At 37.2% G+C, this 16654-nt stretch overlaps 1 protein-coding gene across 1 annotated transcript in view; it reads right to left on the bottom strand.

Moving 5' to 3' along the window:
• SASH1 (SAM and SH3 domain containing 1) overlaps positions 1-16654 on the bottom strand; it is a 535527-nt gene that overhangs the window by 238412 nt on the left and 280461 nt on the right. The gene's annotated exons all lie outside the window — the stretch shown is intronic.

Here is a 16654-nt window from a genome sequence, read left to right as displayed (position 1 = left end):
ATTTCATTTTACCTCCAAGTTATAAAAAACTTGATTATCTTGGGTCTATTGCTCTAGGTCACTGCACTGCTCACATCACTATCCCTCTGCATCACATGTTCATGCTCAAGCACACTTACAAACTCCTTTGCTCCTACCCTGGATGCTCTCCTTTGGCACCACATCATTCTCCATCTCTTGCTCTTTTAGTAATTCTGGACTTTGCTGTGCTTCTCACAGGTACCTTCTTTGTGCTTCCCACTGCTACTGTCCCTTCATGCATGAGGTGCTTTCCCTCCCCTGACTTTCACTGTACGACCATGAACAGCTCTTCCTGCAAGGCCCATTCCATTGTGCCAAGATATGGTTGTAAGGTGAAGGAGATGGTTAGCACAGAGATGAAACCTTATTTTGATGTCTTAGGTTAATTATAGAAATGGTTAAACAAGGTACAAGAAGAACCTGAAACTAACATTAACTAATATTAACAGTGCTAAGCATATCTAGGTACAGGGTGTGATGAACCACAAGGGTACAAGGAGGAAAAATGTCATTTCTGAAAAGGAAGCTGTCCCCTGCGCTGGAGCTCACTCAACTGCAAAAGCCTGAAACTTGTCACCTGAAGAGGAAACATCTACAGAAAGGGTTGTGGAACAACATTACAAAACAAGCAGTAGTTCTTTAAGAGACACCTGCAGCTATTGCTCTTTCTCTAAAAATGGGGCTTTCCAAAATATGTTTAGGAGGAAACTAAGCTGGAAAGCTGCTGTCAGTCTGTATGTATTCCAGAAAACTAGAGATGGAAGGACATACTACATTAATCTTTTATTCTGTGGTCACTGGTAGATTATTCCCTATTACATACTTCTGAGCTCTTTGTCTACTATGGTTTTAAATGACTCAAGTGCTTGGACTTCTATCACTTCCCTTGGGAAACTTACCTATTCCACAGTCTAATAGATCTCACTGTCAGGAAATGGCCTCCATTTGCCTGTGCTCAACCTTATCCCATTACTCCTACTTATGGTAGTTTTTTCCTGTTGTGCTCTGAAACACCCTTATAATGGCTCTTACCCCAGAATCACAGTGAAATAATAGCCATAAATGGAAAGCTCTCACCTTCCATTAAGAGCTCCCTCGTCCCCTTGCTCCCACAGCCTGGCACAACACACCAGGAGAGACAGGAGCAGTTGCAGTGAGCAGGACCTGGACTAATGCCACCTGGGACAGGCCAATGCACAAGGCTCAGTCATAATTACAGCATCGTGGAACAGTGTGGCATAAAAGTGGTGTCAGCAGGCAGGGACAGTTCCTTTTAACCTAGGCAGTCTTTTAAGTTGCATGCTCAATTTTGTAAATAGCCCAATTTTGTAAATGGGCATTAATCATCTTAGTGAAACGTCTCATCAGCACCAGCGCTCCTGCGTGGTGGGCCTGTCTCTCTGCCTCGCTCCTCCCTTCTCAGCTTCTTGCTGAACTGTAGCCAAACACTGGGCTGGGAACTGTATGACCAGACTTTCAGCACTATTCCTGCGAGACTGAATCCAAAATCCAGAACCACTCACTTTCCAGTGTGGCAAAGGTGAAGGTGTGTATTAATATAGCTTCCCAGTTTTACACTGCAGAGACGTGATTGTGTCAGTTAAGGAGCATGCTTTGATTTTAAGATCTTTGCTTTCATCTTTCCTTGGTCTTGAACAGTACTGACAGCAATAGTAATGCAAAGACAGTGGATGGCATAGAAAGTCACAAAATCAGCAGAGAAAATCTCAAAAACATTGTCAGATGAAGAAAAGGATGCTGTGCTCTAACAGGTATAAGCCTTTCATTTTCATGTGAGATGAAGACACAATATCACCCATGTAACAAAGATGGCCAGTCCAAAATGTAACTACCAGTTCACGCTTTTTGCTAGACTAATTTTAGGCAACAAACTACATACAAGTCATTTTATTTACACCACCAAAAAACCCAAACCAAAACAACAAACAAACAAATCAGAAAAAAAAGAAATTTTACACAGATTTCTCAAGAAATTTAAACACAAAAAAACCCATTTCATTTGTGCTTTTCTAATTTAAGACAGATTCAGTCAGTTCTGTTCTCATTTCTTTCATTCATTATGTTCCTTTTAAGTATTTTGCCAAGATTTTCTTATTCTGAAGCCTGGTTATTTACAAGGTTATCTTTTGGACAGTTTTTGTTTATGTCCTACCAAAGTCCATTTTGATTTCTCTGCACATTTCCCTGTAGTGTCCTTGGAAATACTCAATCTGTATATTATAATCTGGGGACTGTCAGAGTAAAAGAAAACATAAATATTGTTGCTGAGTTGTCTGCAACAGATTATGCCGTTTTTACAGACCTGTATTTTTATTAACTCCTGCACTGCTTTGCTCTTTCATGTATGGAAAACAAAGTAACCAATGGAGAGCTACTGGAAATATGTCCTCGAGCTGTGTTTTAGGCCCTGACTAAAAGCTATCAAAGCAAACAGTATATGGAAGGCCTCCCTCTCTTTCATACAGAAAAAAATGCAAGTATTTGTCAACTAACTTATTTCCCATCCATGCATGCCAAGTCTTTGTGTATCAGTACAGATGCCAAGTTATTAATTGTCAAAGGCAAAATTTTTAAATTGCAAAAGTCCAAATACTTAAAGAAAAAGATGACCATAACAAGCACCTAAAATGGGAATGGTCCAGGCCAAGATATCTTGCACTTGAAATGCTGTGCAGGCAAAGGAAAGCAATACCCCCAACACTCTGAATTCCTGATATATATTTTCATAGGTACATTGAAAAACAACCAAACAAAAATAAAAATGTTTTCTGCTCTTTCTCAGTCTATTTCATCAAAAAATAAGCATGACTATAGATAAAATTATCCGACAAAAATTTAAAAGGAATTATTAACACAGAGTCAGAGAAACCCCTCTCCTAATATGCAGCACAACTGGAAATACAAGTAATTCAGCTCCTTATGAAGATAAGCTTTTTTATGGCTACATATTTCACATCATGGTAATGTTCACTTATGGTCTGAAGGCCTGAAATATCCACATTCTTTTCTCATCCATCTGTCAGAAACCCCCTCATTTTCCTGCAGAGAAAGGTGGCTCCTATTCCCATCAAATCCAACCAGTAAACTTTCATTATTTTCACTAGGCATAAGATCGGGTCTATAAGATTCAACAAGCAAATTCTGATGTCGTATTAGAAAAAAGATGCAGCATGACTGCTTTATGTTTTGGCTCCTTAGCTTAGCATTTCTGGAGGGCACAGTTTCACAACTGCTCTCCCCTCATTTTCATTCATTTACAGCCTCGCAGGTCAGAAAAGCAACAATGTTGTTGTTTTAGCACCCTGTTCTGCTTCTCTGGCACACACAACAAGGAATAAATACAGTCCTGGTTATCCATGTATTTCTAACTGTTGTAACCACTTGACACATGCAAACTGTACTTCAGGTACCATTGCCTTGCTTCTCTTTGCTCATCACTACACAGAAATTTGGGGTTACCCATGCTCCAGGCCAGCTTCCCCACAGCAGAATTATTGTGTAGGGTGGGATCTGCACTTAAACTGAGGCTGTTCCACTGCAGAGAGTGAGGCCATTAAATTAGCGGATACCTACCCCTTTGAGGATTTGATGACTTGATGTGTGAATTGTTTGTCATTTCAGTTCACCTAGGATTTGCAAACTGACTCGCTGTTTTTGATAAGAAAAATGGAGTGTGTAATCCAAACTAACAGGAGAAGTGTATTTTTCTTCTTCTTTTTTTATACATGATTTTTTACATTTAGTTGATATATATACATAAACACGAGAATATTGTGGTAGACTTCCTTATTAGTCTAGTGGAAAATACTGTATTGCAAATATAAGCTTCTTTGCAGAGATTGCTCCTGACTGGCCAGCAAATCCAATAAAAATATGACTTCTGCTTCAGCTTAACCATATAATAGACTTTATCACCCAGTGTCTTGTGTAATAAATGTTACTGAAAAGACTAATTTAGGATCTGAATTTATTTTAATTAGTCTTCGTAATACTGCAGCAGATGTTAGCCTGTATAAAAGCAAACCTGCACTTGTGAGGAATCTCAATGAGAAGGCCCCCAACACTTGATATTCTCAAACATACTGCCCAGTATTGCAGCAGCAGACAGGACAGGAGAAAGGAAACTAAAGAATGAACAAGATTCAGGAGGATGAGGAAAAAAGGCAGCAGAGATTCATTTTGTTATAAACATGTCCTGCTATCAGTCAGAGCACTGTAAAGGTGAGGCTGCAGAGCACCATTAATAACTGACAGCTGTTGTTAACTACCAGGGAACACCAGATAACCTTCCCGAGAATATCTATACCCCCATCTTGGGCAACAAAGTAATGAGTCCCAGTGGAAAGAAAGCACTGGCCGCCTTTGTTGTAGCTATTGATCTCCTGATGTGATTTAGATAAGGGAGGAAGAGATAATGGCATTGATTATTCTATTTAGGAGCCAGACTGAGACTAAACTAAAGTATAATACATAAAAGAGGAAAAATCCACACTCGATCACTTCTTGTCTGTTCTTTGCAATTCAAGCCAACACCAGGTGGTCACAGCAACAGGGAGACACATCTTAATAAACATGTGGGGTTTGGTTTCTGGGACAATTTGATATAAACTGATACATGACAGAGGGTTTTTGTTTTGTTTATTCTTCCTTACTTTAATGGACAAGCATTGTTTTCATAAAGCAAAGCATGGGAAGAATAGATTGTTTTCCTGCCAAGGAGGTTTACAGAAGTCAACGATGGAGATCTCAGGCTGACAGCAGGACATGCATAGCTAATTTTGCTTTATGCTCCTCGCCCCCATTGTGAAGAATAGTCAGCTTAGGGCAGGTAGTTTTCAGAGAAGAATCTTAAAAAAGAGAAGGAATGCTTATCCCTATCCACAGCAAGATGTAATTATTCTGACAAGCCTTTACTGCAGGTCACCTGCAGACATGGATTAGAGCCTCAGGCCTTGCCTCAGAGTGAAAAAGAATCCCTGTTGCATATAAGAACAGACACCAGTGAGATTTAGAAATACCCTAAAAATGGAAAAAATAAAAAAGAAAACCATTTCCAATCTTTTTAAAGCTGCTGAGCTTAAACTGCCTTTAAATTTGTTGACAGGTTACAGAAGCCACTGTTCTACCAAGGGAACACAGTGAGGGGTATGATGGATTGACAACCATATCCTGGTTTATATTCTCTATTATACTCTCCCATATTTAGAATACCATCCTACACCAGAAAACCAACATAAACTTTTACTTCTGTCCTCAGTGGAGGTTTTCAGACATCAAACTGAGGTTCTCTTAAAAACATGTGCAATTAGATTAAATATTATTCATCTTTTATTGGTGTGATTAATAGATATGCTTTGCGAATTATAAAAGGAAAATCAGATAAATAAAATATAAGATGAGGAGCTAAAAACAAAATAAATGTGTCCAGTTCTTGGATGTCACCATATAGTTTCTACATGTGATGAAGACAGTACATTCACCTGTTTGTGACCCTGCCCTTACCAGTGTCAGAGAGCTGCAATTCACATCAGGCAGAACTGGCCTGAAGATTTTTCAGGGAATCACAACTGATTTTTTAAAAATGAAACTGTAGAAATCTTTATGAACCTTTTTTTTTTTTTTTTTTTTTTTTGGGTGGGATTCTGATTTAGTTTTTGGGTTTTTAAAACATTTTGTGTTTCTTGAACATAAGGCTGTTTAAAGAAAACAAGCCTGGCTTCCTTACAGGATTCCCTGGGCTGCATGGGGAGAGAGATGCTCAAACTCCCTGCATCTCCTACAGTAAATTAATGCTTTACAATGAAGCTTAAGAGTGGATTTGAAGCATCCTAGCCCCATTTGACCTAATGCAAATTTTAGACCCAAACTGGTTTCCCACAAACTGGAAACTTTGTCTTTCTGTCAGTTTTAGAGCAAACCTCTAAGATCTCATGTCTTAATTAGACTGGAAAATATTGTTGTACGAAATCACAAAGCACTCCCAACACCTCTGTGCACTGTACTACTGCTGCTCTTTCAGTGCACCTCAGCAAGCTCGGTGTGAACGACATGCAGCTCAGACACAGAGGCAGCACTAGGGCGAGCACTGAAAACCTGCTCTTCACTGTGTGCTGTACAGGGTCACTGGAACACAACACACCGAGTACCACGGCTTGCACAGAGCCCTCACCACCAGGGCGAATCTATACTGCAGCATCAGGGTGAGAGAAGAGAGCAGAAGTAGTGAGAACAACCAACCATATGCAGCCAGAAGCACAAACTGCAATGCTAAAACCAGTTCTTGAAGGATTAATTGTAGCATACTTCAAACATGAACTTCAGACCAACCAGACAGTGTGGGTCTAGTTGGTTTATGGGGGAAAAGAAAAATCCCTCTAAATCTATTGTCTATATAACACAGTAGAAATACTGACATATTGTCTGAAGGTAAAAGAAGCATAGGTTTTCCCTTTCAAAAGGAAATCGATTGAGCCATGAAGAAAGGGTGGATTTACCCATTTCCTTAAAACAAAGTTGGATCACTAGTGTCAGTGTTTGGAACAAAAAGCATTTCTGTGCATTTCCCCAGACTCTGGCACTTGTGCTGAAGAACAATGAAAGACTTAATAGTGGGAAAGAAAATGCCTAGTGTGAAAAAAATAGAACATGGGACTTCATTACTGCAAATAAAAATAAGAAAATACACAAAATCATTGGCACAAATACTTTTTTCCCCGTATGTATAGCTGTAAAATGCAATTGATGCCTTAGGTTTTAACTTTTATATTTTTCAAATCCTGTACTGCCTAGTGTGTAACTCTGAAATTTTGTGTGGCCTGTTAACTACTGTTCTCTCGTGCTGCTTAGACATAACAAAGCCTCTCTAGGTTTGCTCTCCAAGGACACCTAGAATGTTCCAGGCCCCAAAATGTGTAAACTAAAGCCTTGAGAGGGGGTGCAAACTTAGGGTAATTACATCATTAACTGAAGTTGTAACTGGAGAATTAACCCTGATATGCAAATACACCAAACTTATAAAAGGGTGAAGTACCCATGACCCAGGATCCATCTTGGGTGTAGCCTTTTGACTGCCCGGGGTGTACCTCTGAAGGCCCTTCAAATAAATACCTACTTTTATTCTCTTATTCTTGTCTAGTCTCTGTGTTTTAGGTGGCATCACTATGACTGAAAAATGATTTATGAATAGTACATCCAGGATTTAGATACAGGTTGAGGTGCCCCCACAATCAGAAGTCACATTCTATATTTCCTGTGAAAGACCACTATGATAAGCCAAAATCCTAGGCATAGAACACACCAACAATTGATAGGACCTTAAATATCTGAAAATAAGTAGTTTTAGTTCTGCATAAGATAGAATCCTAATTTCAGAGCATTTTTAGAGTAACATTACATCACCTGTATTGGTCCAAGCAACTCAAACCTGATCTGATAAAGCATTTAATTCTAACCTTTTCTTCTGATACAGAAATTTATTTTCAAGCGAAAATTGACTTTACATGTTTTTTTGTGCTTCTAGCAATTTGAAAGATGATTTTGTAAAGTGTTAAAATGAAGCTGTGGCAGTTGACCTGTCTGTCAGCAGACATAAACCAAACCAACTCATTAGATTAAAACCAAATCCCCCCCCCCCCGAGGCATCTTTGATTCCATTCAATATTTTCTTGCTCTAAGGTTTTCCGTGAGTGCTTTGACTGTATTGACACTTCTTTTTATTTTATTGTTTGACAGATCTTCCAGAGCTAAGTGCAGTACTAAAGAGATAATAAAAATATTTTAGAATCATTAAAGAAAAAGTGAAATTTCTCTACTATTCATACATTGCAGCTATACATACCAAAAATTCTAATACAGGTATGCCCATTTACACAATATTTCTCAGCCACTCCTAAGTCAAGATGACATTTTCAATATGAACTGTCAAAATAAGACAGACAAATCCTAGTAGAAGTGATTACATTTCTAGCAATATCTTTTGGGAATTATCTTATAATATTTCTTTCATTCCACAAGGAAAATATTTTTTCCCTTCTTCTCAGTATTGCAAATCTTTAGCAAGAACTCCCAGGTAAATGGTTAAACACAAATTGGATATCAGCTAAGCTTCATTTAGCAAAATTAACTCATGCTCTATCTTCTGCTTAATTGCCAGTAAGCTGTAGTGTCAGTTCCTCCATCTTCTGCTTTGTGCTAATGTCCTTTCTGATGATAACTGACCAGTCTGCATAAGTCTTTCAATTATTCAGGGAGATAACTAATATCTAGAAAATACTTTTGTTGCCAAGTAAATGACAAATTTTTACAAGGAAGTTTCCAAGCCCAGTTTGGTTGTAGTTTTTGAGCAAACAGTGGAAATGCTGTTACCAGGCACCTTTACCAGCTGTTGGGTTTAACAGGCAAATGTTCTTTTGGTAATTCCTGTTGTTTGATGTTCCAGCCTTTTCTGGTTTCTAGGTAAGCTGAACAAACGCTGAATCCAGCACTAGAAATGTGCTTCATGCAAGTCCCCTGGGCCTGCCCTCAAGCCAGCTACAGTCAGTTGAAACCACTGTTCAGTGTTTACTGGAGTAGAGGTTCTGATAAAGATGGTACTAGAGAATGGCATTCCTTTTAAATTCATGTTGTTTTGTTGGTTTTTTTTCAGGAAACACATGTCAATTGTCCTGGAACCATTTCAGTAGGACATATGGGAAGCCATATATATGTAAAATAAACCAAAACCTTGAGACACAAGTGTTAAGGTTGAAGAGAAACGAAAGTACGTCTTTCTCACTTTAAGGATTTTTGAGAGGGAGGGAAACTGTGCTAGAAACATGTTTATTCTTTCTAATTCTTAATCACTTGTGGTAGATACTTGCCTGTGTAGAAAGAGGATGAAAATAACCAGAAAACAAACATTTAATTTCCAAAGGAACCTTATTTTTAGTTTATCATTAAATAACAACTGAATAATTACAATGCTAACATTTCTTGAAACTCAGAGGCCGTACAAAAGACTAACCCTATTGAGAATACATTATATATGCATGTGGTAAGGGCAATTGCAAGAGAAGATCAAAAGACACCATGTCTTAAGTTTAATAACCCATTTAATATTGCCTTTCAATTCCATTTCATGCTCAGTAAAGCAAAAATAACTGAACCTTTCACTGATGCTGGCCTCAGATGAACAGCTTTTGTTTTGAGGGCTCTGGTTGCAATGGCTTATTATGGTTGACAATTGTGGCCTTGTAGCAAATGCCAGGGACAGTGTCAGAGGAACTGCTTCTGTACCTAAACAAGGATACGTCTTTAATGGGCTGTTTTTCTTAACTAGGGTCATACTATCTGCTCATGTGTGTAGGGAAAAGGCCTGGCATGCGCTGCCTTTGTCCTTTCCCCACCACATTCCCCCATCTTTCTTGTAATGAAATACAGCGCCAGCAAATGGGCAAGGGGTGAAAATGTGCATGACATGCTGAAGTAAGCAAAACACAGCGCACTGTCCCATCAGAAAGGTTAATGGCAAAAAGAAGCAAGACATCTAAACTCATGACATGCTAAAAAGCCACTTTAAAAAGGTTAATGGCTATTGCTCCCAGTGCCTGCTTAAAGAACAAACTGTGTTGGGACTCAGCCAACCGAGAGCAGAGAATATAAAAAGAATGAGCAATAGCTTGAACCAAAGATTACAAATTGAACCCCTACCAGAGCAGACAGCAAAGGTTTATAGTCTAGTTATGTGCACAGTACCATATACATCTTATATTGTTTATAAACAAAATGATTTGATCAGTATATCAGGGATACTGTACAGGATTCTGTATTTTGAGTCTATCCATACAGCATAAGCAAAAAACAAAATCACTAATTCATCAGGAAATTCATAGCAGTGGTTTGGTATTTGCAGTGTAAACTGGCTCTAGCCATGCTACTCTAAAGTCTTTAAAGAACAGCAGGTGCCATCTTTGCTTTCACCTTTTCATAATCTACTGAGAAATCTTGTGTTTCACCATGAAAAAGACAATATATGTCAGTAAAATTAAAATAATGTAATACTGTAATACTGTCTCAGCCATCCAATGCTATCTTTATTATAACCAACTGGAAATGAAAATTAAAAGGACTTGGTGAAGTTTGCTATGAAGAACTCCTAGAAATATGAAAAATTGTTTTGTTATAGACATGCAGCTGAATTACAGATTTCAGCAGTTTACAGCCTTTGCATTAGAATTGTACTAGCACCTACTACAGAGTTGACCCATGTGCTTTGTAAAAGAATGAGATTCTTGTGTCACATGTACCTCAGCAGATCACAGTTCTGCCTTGGTAACATCAGAGATACACAGATTCCAGAAAATATCCCTCAGCTGGATAAAGATTTGTCTTTAATTTTCATGGAACTCTCTTGTTGTACAGTTTTGGGGGTTATTTTTAATCTCCACTACCTTCACAAAAAGTTTGACTGTATCTGTATACAGTATAAATATTTTCCCCTTTTTCTGGTACAGCTTTTCCATAAATTTTTCTTCATCCTCATCTCCTACACATTCCTTTGCACTCCTAGGACCTTCTGAGAAGACATTAGTTAATCTGACCATACATTCACATTTTCCAGAATGTGATGGTCCACTAAACCACAACAGGATCATGCAATATTGCTACAGATTCCCCCCAGATTAGTGTGCAGACTTGTAGGTGTGATCTCTATCAAAGGAATGCAGAGGCCAGAGAGAATCACCACGTAAAAAAAGACAAGTGTGCATCAAGTCAGAAGGGAAAGGGAGAAGGATTATCACGACAGAAGGTTACCAAGTTAGACTTTACTAAACACTTAATTACCTCTTCTCTTTGATACAATTGCCTGTGCTATGCTCTGTGCTGGGACAAATATAACACATTAAGAGGGAAACTATATTTCTCAAACTGTCTTTAAAATATGAAGTACAATATTTGGTGTACTTATAAGAGGGTAATCCAACAAAATTTAGTTTGGAGAACATGTACTAATTCATATGAAAAAAACCCATGCTGTTTGAGTCTACAAATGAAGTGGCAACTGTTTTCTTCCTGCAGTGCTAATACTGTCTCTATTAGCAGAAAAACCCAGTTCTAGGAGGGGTTGCCACCTTGAAAGCCTCTGAGTAGCACAGGACAGACAGGGTTAAAAAAGCTGTTGTAATTCTGTGAGCGTTTGTATGCAGATTTTTAAATTTATCTTCATGTTCTTAAGCTGAAACCTCAATCTCTGTAAATTTCTTTGAATTATGTAAAGCCAACTGTCTCAACTTTTAAATAACATATAAGTACATCATGTGGTTACATATTAAAATACTGACTGATATGATCCTGTAACACGCTAAATGTCCCTGATCAAATCTGTGCTTTTGAGAAGTACTTGACAGTTCATACTTGTTCTGAAGCAAAGCAATCCTCCAGCTAATTACCAGGAGAAACAGGAAGAATATGGGAAGGGATTTTGATGCCTGATTTTATGGAACCATCAATACTTTACAACCTCTCACATTATATGGAAACTGTTTTGCGACCCCAACTACATCAGATCTGACAGACCACCTGTTCTTAACACTGTCCTCCTTCTTTAATAAATGTCTTAAACTTATCTTCTTCCTCAACCCCATCAGTATCTTCAATTTCGTTAAAATGCGTTTTCAATAACTGTTTTTTTTTTTTACAAAACTGTGCAGAGTTGTTACCATTCCTGCTGTGTGATTGTATGTCTTCACATCAGGGGTTTTTTTTAATGTCCTCTTTTTAAAAATACAAACATGTAATTTAATGTATGGTTACATTTTGTGAACCGTCCTATTTTTCTTCAGAAATGTACATGTTTGCTGCGATACAGCTTCCATATTTGATGTAATATATTTTTGCAAGTCAACAGATTAAAGCAAAGCTTCCACAATAAGGGGATTGTCACTTACTTTGTAAATCAGAAACAAAAGCTGCTAATGCTGATTATGTCAACAGGTTTAGAAAATACCATGCTTTGAAAAAGAAAATGAAGAAATGATGAGCTGAGCAAGAGGACAATTAAAAAGATATAACTGCAATATGTAATAGTTTGAGAAGTAGAGAAGTGTTTACATATTTTCAGACAGAAGCTTCTTCAGACTTTTAAAAATCAGTTATAAATTGAGAAAGAAGTCAAAACTAATCCATGCAAAGAAATTTTCATGACAGCTCCCAGAGAACCAGAAGTTAATGTACAACCACAAACGCAGTCCCAGAGTGAGGCTGTTCCCATGGTGAAATATTAGGTGCAAAAATTTTGAATCTTGAGCAGTTATGTTGTTCACACCTCCCAACAAGGAGCATCCATGTTTCAGATCCCAGCTGGGTACCATGCCATCCCCAGGAGGGGTGGTGGGGGGGGGCTCCCTCCCACCACAGGACAGCTGAGCAGCCTTCCTGGGCCTCCCCACCTTCCTTCTGCTGTAAAGAACAAAATCCAAGACAACGCCCAATGAAAAGAAATCTTTGGTATAATCAACAGCAGAAGGTTTTTAAAAATAAAAACTACTTTCTTTCTCATAAAACAATAAATTGGCTCAAAATAAATCAGGTTACTGAGGAGCATGTTTTTGATTTTTTACCTAAATTGTACACTGGAGCACTGTTTTCCTTTGTGAATTATAAAACATGGTCTCTTCAACAGACCACAGTCCTGTGCAGCCCAATAGGCCCACGTATTTTACAACATAATTTCGAAACAAGACTATCTGTGAATTTAGAAATTCCTGTGGACACATGTATGTGTCATCTGGTTATTTTTCAATAATAAAAATTAAATCCTGTTGCTGAAAAGGAGTCCAACTTTTGAAGAGGAAAAAAACTGTTTCAAAAAGCATATGAAATGGCACAGAAACAGGCAATTCGTGAATGCCCAGAGACTATGAGACATACGTTCATGTGAATGTGGCTATTTATACTGACTTTTCTCCTTTTTTTTTTTTCCCTTGATCTTTTGATATTTCTTGGAAGTATAACATGACACTGAGATCTTTAGGGAAAACATGCATCATCAAGCATAATTATATTGACTTATGTTTTTGGCTGGTAACAAGATTTATTAGTCTTCGAGATATAATAATGTCATGGATTTGCCGAAGTCAATATGTCTCTTGCCAATAAATCTTGATATTGGCAAGAGAAGTCAATGCCTACTTAGGATTTTTCCAACCAACAAAGCATCCTGTTAATATCAGATCTGCTCTCATGCAATAAGCAGTTCCTCTGATACATTATTCTGGCAATGCAGTCTGTTTGCCTCAAAAAGCAAATTTCTTTCCAAGTTCCATCACTTGCTTAGCTGATGACTGGCTTTCAAGCATACAGTCAAGCAGAGAGGGGCACAAAAAAAGCTTTGCTTCTCCACTTGGAATGGGGATAAACAGTACATTCTTGCACTTATTTCAGTATGATGTTTTAATGTGAAATCCCCTTGTAAAGACTTGGACAATAAAATTTCTCTGAGTGTAATGGCCAAAAAGTGGAAAAGCAAATAAAAGCTCTTTTTATTTGATGATAGCCAAATCTGCAACTCCCAGAGATATTTATGTTGAAGTTGTATGATTTTGTTACAATAACATTCGCTTCAACAATGCTATACTGCCTTTCCCCAATGCCAAGAGTGCTATCTTTGACGTAAAATCAAATAATGACAACAATATTAATCTGAAAAATTTTATTTCTAAAGCAACTTCTCTAGATAATTTTTTCACATATTCTAATACACTTCCAGGTTATTCCTTCATATAACTATCTTAAACCTAAAATTTTCTCCTATCATCCAATCTGATGTACATTTTCCTGACAAAATAACCTCTTCATAAGAGGTTATTATATATATTATATCTTTGCAAAATATAACCCTAACTTCGTTAAGAAAAAAAAAATCAAACTTGTCAAAACACTTCAAATATTCTAACACTGGTTTGTAATTTAATTCTATACTTACTAATCTGTGCAACAAAATACAGTGAAATTCAATGTCTTGATGGATCACTCATGGAAAACTGAAGTAATTACCCTCATTCTAATATTCCTATTTAAATGCATGGAAAAATGATTAGCTGAAAGTTCTTTATGTAGCAGAAATGGCATCTGCTTAATATTTATGCTAATGTGAAATACCTTTTACCCTAAAGGTTAAGGGTGATGCATGAATGAAAAATTAAAGCAAATAAAAACAATACAAATAAAAATTCCTCATACATAATGTCACTTTAATTAATTTATTTTTTTTTTCCTGTAGCACTAGTGTGACATTCTTTCTTGGGCATAACTTTTGCTGATACAGGCATAATCCTATGAAGGTCTCTTTTTTTATTTTTCCTTCCTCCTCCTCCTCCCCGCCCTGTTGCCATTAATGCACATGAGATCTAAGTTGCGTTTAATCCAATACACTAAAGATATCTGATAGTCTCTTTAGGGCATATTCAAAACCATCCCTCATATGAGCCTGAGGTCAGAAAGGGCTAATATTACCTGAGTAGTGGATAACTCTCTATCTGTTCCCCATCATACAAGCCCAGCAAAAGAACCAAGAACTATGCCAGCGTTTTGTCTCTCCCAGCTCATCCAAAAACTTGAACTTCAGTGAACAGTCCTGGAAATACTGGGGCACCTTTTTACACCAGTATGTCCAACCAAATATTTGCTGCTACTTGTTCTTTCTGTGTGCACACCTCCAAGATGAAACCAATTTCTTTTTCTTAAACCCTCCCCCCCCATGTTTAACCAAAAATTACAATTATATCCCTGATTATCTTTCTCTTCTTCAGGCTTCACCTTCCTAAGATGAGTTGGCCCATAAGTTATATTGAGTAGAGAGAAGAATATTGCATGAAATTTGGGAGAGGAGAACAAGAGTTTTATGAAGCTGGAAAAGCAAACCATGAAAATTTTTTTTGACAAATGAGTTAAGACACAATGATGAGATTGCAGTTTTCATGACAAGATCAGAAAATGACTAGAAAAAGAGATGTTAAAAGAAGTTACTGAAAGGAAAATAAAGAACTGGAAAAAAGATATGGAGATGCGTGCAGTCATTAAAAAAGAAACAAAAAGGCATGATGTCTCTGTGGAGACTGTGCCTGTATATCTGAAAACTAAATATTGGATTTTCACCATATACCCATACCTAATATTTACATAACTATCAATAGCAAATTCATGAACCAAAAAACCTAGAGAAAAGTTCAGTAAAACAGAGGGTGACTAGTGGGGAACCAACAATTGCTGAATTTCTGCATGACCAGGAGCTGAAAATTGAAAGGAACCAGTAGAATATTTCTTACTTAATGTTCAGCACCATATGGAGTTTTTAAAATACCAACACAAACATATAACTTAAGCAATTCATTGAGTGTCTTAGAGAAATGAGAGCGGGAACAACGCTGGCAAGATAATGTTGAAGATATAATCTGAACCAGGCATTAATATTTACACACATTTAATATTAGTGCAATCTCATTCCAGAGATCGCACTAAAGGGAAATCTCGCATTAAAATATATCACGGCATGCATTAGATCTGAAGATGAGCAGTGTGCTACAAACACCACTACCTGATAATGGCTTTCAGCTCCTCAATGACCAGGACTCACAGCAGTTTGTAATTTTAACCATCACTATCAAGCCTTAGAGAGCTTAATTCAAAAGGTTTTAGGTATAATAAGGCTTAAATTATTTTTGAAATTGCTAATAAATAAATGAAAAGATTTGAAATCCAAGGACAGAACCAAATGTGGCTGTATTTGACACACAGTAGCATCTTTACAACAGACTGTCAACAGCAAAAATTTCCCTTTAGTCTTATTTAAAAATCTAAATCCCCATTCTCATCGGAGGTCTAACAGAAACTTGAGATTAACTGCGTAAGGAAGGAGAAGCTATTGAAGTTTATTAGAGACAATGAGAAAGAGCTCTTAAACATTCCTGAAGTATCTAATACTGAAAAAAAAAACCCCAAACAACGATAACACTCCCCCAAACACCAAAAAGCATAAACCAAAACACCATCCTTCCTGCCCCACCCCTCAACTTTTGACTAGTTTTTATACGCACTTCTGAGTTCGCCTTCTGCACTAAGCCCTTTATCAGAGCTAGTACAGTGGTTTTAAAAAACACAACAATAAAAAAAAAGAAAATCCTTCCAATCTTTTACTTGCATTTCTTCTTTAAAAATTCTCTTTGATTTTCATAAATTGAGTCCAAAACACTAACAGCATGTGCCAAGTTTAACCATTTGCAGCTATCACTAAATTTTGTAATGTGATCAATTTTTTTCAATTTCTTCTTTGTTAAAATGAGGATTTTAGGTGGATCTTACTATTAGGAACACCACTGAATTTTACTACTGGAAATCAAACCCTACCAGTTTTAGAAATAATGTTTAACACATTAGAATATAAATTACTCTAACCATAATCCCTCTAAAATGAAACACTGACAGTTGCTAGCTGGCAGCTGTAATAGAATTGAAAAATATAGCTCTGTAGAATATAAGCAAAATGGATTAATATTTTATTTGCTCAAGGAGGAAAGAATTCATACGGTAATGTGCAACCCTAGAATGGATTCCAGTCAGTGGGAAACACCTTCACAGT

The sequence above is a fragment of the Corvus kubaryi genome, unplaced genomic scaffold (genome assembly GCF_017639235.1).
Source record: "Corvus kubaryi isolate FWS band 111438036 unplaced genomic scaffold, C.kubaryi_AGA036_p1.0 split3-73, whole genome shotgun sequence".
Taxonomy (NCBI): Eukaryota; Metazoa; Chordata; class Aves; order Passeriformes; family Corvidae; genus Corvus; species Corvus kubaryi.
Note: the sequence above shows the minus strand (reverse complement) of the source record. Positions and strands in the feature narration are given on the sequence as shown.